Genomic DNA, 4,698 nt, shown 5'->3' on the forward strand with positions numbered 1-4,698 from the left:
GCTGAATAGACACTGCCAACTTCTGGTTCTTGGGACCTCCTTTTTCTATGAGCTTTGCTGACGTTCCTATCCCAACTCAGATTTGTTCACAGTCTTCCTCCAGAAAGGGTGCAATATAATTATTATTGTTCTGATATTAAATTATCATTTTCCCCAAGGCTTGCCTCTCTGACATTTCCCATGTTGTTATATGAAATATGAGTTGTTTCTAAACCCTTCAGTCACATAATTAAGCCTCTTGGTTTACTATCATAGTCAACCAATTATTTTCATGTTTTTGTGGATTTTACTAGTTACATATTAAAATATTAATCTTATTTTCCTTAGTTTAAAATTTAAAGGAAAAACATTGTTACCTCAAAACCTAAAAAAATCATATTCTAATTAAAATCCAATGAAATTAATCTTTTCCTCATTAGAAAAAAATTTAACAAGATAGAAAGATTAGAAATGTCTTTCCTTTAAAATTATGGCTTTTCACAAACCTGAAAAGTCTAAAGTCTCCTACATAATTGAAAGAAGAATTCTACCTATTCCTATAATCTCAGTAGTTTTTACTCAGGGACAAAAGCTTAGACCTAAAGCATAGAGTTTCTTCAGGCATGTATAGAGAAGAACTGGGGATAAAATTCAGACTACATATGGTTGAGCTTTTCCTACAAAGATATAATCCCTTGTTAAAGTAACGCACATATTCCTAATCATAAATCATGTGATTCAAATCAAGGGCTGAATGAAATATCAAATTCTAACAAAAATCAAGAACCCATTCTTTTAATAAATTTTGCTTGTTAACATTTGCTTTTCTTTATACTGTGAGAAGGACTACTTTTTTTTCCACCCCTGAGACTTTTCTGGGTTATGACTGTTTGAAACCTTATCTTGCAGAACTTCAGAGGAACTAGTCCCTTAATGTCTCCCAGTGAACCGTGACCTGAAGATGCTCTTCATTTTCCTTCAACCTTGACTTTCTTCCAAAAATTCTGGTCCGTCCCTTGTAACTACTTGGTTCTAAACTTCCTCTTTAAAATGTAGAAATGGAACAGCCAAACATTAATTATCAGTCTAGCAATTAAGTGACCTAAATATGCAAAATTGTTCTTAAACATTTAGCCTGACCTGTTAATACACCATAATTGCAAAATAACTTAATGTAAAATCAAAAAGAGAAAAACTTCTGTCCATAAATTATTTTTTAATACAGAAATATTAACAACTTCAACAAAATGAAATAGGTTTTTCTTTTCCTTTATCTTTTTTTCTTTTCTTTCTTTCTTTTTTTTCTTTTTTTTTTTTTTTTTTTTTTTGCCACAGCAAAATATTAGTGACATTTAGGGGGAAAAATAATCCCTACCCAACAAAGCAATTATGTTATCATACAATTTACAACATTAAGATTTATTTTTGCTTGAGGCAAAGTTAAGATTAAAGAGATGATGTCACTAACATCACACAGGCTCATAAAACACTAAGTCATTACTATGTCTTTAATACTAAATAATAAATTATAAAGCTCAAGATTCAAGACATATACAATATTCCTTTATAGTAGTCATGTTCATTTAAAATCCAGTCATAGTTTGTCATAGTTCTATTTCCAGTTTTTATCTAAACTACTTTGAATCATGATTGCACAAAAGCATTTTTTTCTTTACTATAGACTTTAGAAATTCACAGGATCCAAAAGTGAAAGACAATAAAGAATTTATAATATTAAGAACCACCCAACCTCTCCTTTTCCAGTTCGTGATCTTGTTCAGCACCTTTGCACTGAGTTAAGGGATTGCTATGTGTACTAATATCAGACAATATGATAACAAGAGGATATCATAGAAAATTATTTGGTAATTTTTAAAATTATATTATTTTTTCTCAAAGTTTTCTAACTGAATGTTTACCTATTTATCCCAAAATCACAGCTCTGCCACATATTGTGCAACCTGAGGATAATTTAACTATTCAAATGTTCAGTTTCTCATCTATAAAATGGGTCTTTATGATGACAAAATAAATGAAATAACATATGTAAAATATTTACCATATAGTTTAGCTCACTTTTACCCCCCTCATTCCATTCTACATGGGAATATCTAGACACTGAGCCAAGATTAAATAAGAAAGACTTATAATGTTATAATGGGGAAGAAAAACATTATCACATCTACTCTGTATCAATATAAATATTATTAAAAAATTATAGTTTTATCCTTCATACTTGAGGATATTTTGCATATTCCTATGTATATGTAGAGAGAATTGCTTTCCATATTAACTATGTTTTATTAATCTGAAAAAAATTCTTCAAGTGTCCTCAGGCAAGTCATTTACTACCTCTATGACTCAATAACTTATCTATAGTATGAGGGGGCATGAACTAGATTATCTCTAAGATGTGCTCCAATTCAAAGTTATAGTGTGGCTGTTTCTGAAAAAGCTATAAGGGAAATATCCATGTAGTCCTTGATATAAACCATTAAGAGTCTTTCTGAATTAATTAAGGAGAAGCTGTTGTAACAAAGACATCCCAAAATAAAATGGCTTTAATAAGACTCGAGTTTCCTTCCCTCACAGGTCCAGCCACTCTAGGCTGCAAGGCAGCTTTGCTCTCTCAAATCATTTGGGAATTATGGTTATTTTGTTCATCCTCTAGGTTGGTGTTTCCAAGGGGGATACCTTCTTAGCATTTTGGGGGCGGGGAGGATATATATATATATATTTAAACCCTGAATTCTGAGAAAAATCAGTTGAAAAGTCAGTAAAATCTTAAAAAGTATTAAAATTTTCTCAAGAGAATTAAAACATTTCAACATACAGAATCACTGTATGACCCCAAAGGGATGTTGTTGGTAGTTATCCTGTTATAAGTGTGTGTTCCTGGCTCTGCCTGCTGTCAATAGTGAGTCATTCCCGCAAATAAAATATATATTAGATTATATACATTATACGAAGCTTAAGAATGGTGTTACAAGAGATAAGTTTTAGAAGTAAAGTAACTCCTTAAATTGACAGTTTCAACACATGATTTAACAGAGCTGTTAACCTTGCTGGAAATCTAAATGTTACATTATTCCAATTCCACTCAAATAATATCTGCTGGTATTTTCCAGTGTTTGAATATTCCCTCTAGGCTAAAGTTCTTCAAAAATATGTTAACAGAAGAAATGCAGAGAGAAGAAGATTCAAATGTTGTTGTGGAATACTCCTACATTAAATTAGAAACGGATCTAAAATCTGAATTAAAAAAAAAGCAATTTGATTTTAAAGCAACACCAAAATCAGAGTAAGCTTACCAAATATTTTCATCATAGAAAAAAGGCAATAGCTTATGTAAAGAAATATGCACTCTAACAACTAACTTGAAGATGGTTTCATACTCACCTTTATCAATCCAAGCAACATTAACATGAAATGAAAGAAAACTTTTTAAAACTGCATTGTCACAAAACAGAGAGCGAGTCTATAATATAGGTCAATTAATGCTTTGTGTATTTTAAAATATCATTTTAAGAATAATAATTTTTAAATATTAAGTATTTGTGGTACTATCTTTTTAAATGATTCTCATCTGAAGTTTATATTGTGTTAATGTTCCTTCCTTTTCACGCTGTTATCAAATATCAATATCAGGTAGTTATTTCTATATGAAGCACATAATCTTGCCACAATATATTAATTCATATTTATTATTATATCATTTTTAACAGAAAATCTCTGAAACTTTTACTATAATCCTATTATAGAAAAAATATTCATTATTTATTATTATGGCCACTCATTACATTTTAAAACAGAGAAAGAATCATAAAAATACAGAATAACTTGTGATTTGTGAAATTCCCAAGAATTCTTAGGAAATTGATTTCTTATCCTGAATCCCAAAGGTTAATATCTGTGGGAAATTTAAAAACATTATCCATTGTACTCATTTGCAAACTGAAGTTGGGAAGCAGCTACATCCAGATTCCAACTTGCATGCATGAATAAAAAAGAAAGGGAGTCAAGGACAAGCAAGTTTGTTTTAAGCAAGTGGGACAGGAGCTGCGTGCAACTCTTTCAATACCCTTTAAATGAGAACTTAGTCTCAAACCCAGTCCCAGCCTCAAAGGAAACTGGGAAATGTCTCCAGGTAGGATATTGGGAGCCCAGGAAGGGCAGGGAGTAGATTTGTGAAGATACAGCAGTCTGCCTGCCACACATCCAAGTGTTTTTTGTTTATATCCTTTGTCATGTTTAAAAAAGTAAATGTAGGACTTATAATACTATATTTTTATTTATACAGTAGGTCAGACATTGTTTTCTTTTTCTTCGATTATAATGAAACAGGGGAAATAAGGTGTTCAAGGAGGAACATGACACAAATTTTAAAACAGAATATTTAAAGAAAATTCAGAGTCAAGACCATAACTGTTAACTGCCATAATGAAAAATGGTATAAATATAGATGTCACAATGAAATAAGACTGAGGGACTATGAGGCAATATTACAAGATGAAAGACATCCTTTCAGTGTAATGAAAAGGATAAAGGAGCCCTTGTATCTTTTCTCTTGTCCAGAAATGTTAAACTATTCGTATATAAAATGTTGTGTTTAGAATGTGTGTAGCACACTCAGATATAAATTGTCTATGGGTCATTATCAACCTCAGGTTGCCACTTGAGACATTAGAACCTTTTCCTGAATAATCAAGTAGAGATCAG

This window comes from Pteropus alecto, unplaced genomic scaffold (genome assembly GCF_000325575.1).
Source record: "Pteropus alecto unplaced genomic scaffold, ASM32557v1 scaffold79, whole genome shotgun sequence".
Classification (NCBI taxonomy): Eukaryota; Metazoa; Chordata; class Mammalia; order Chiroptera; family Pteropodidae; genus Pteropus; species Pteropus alecto.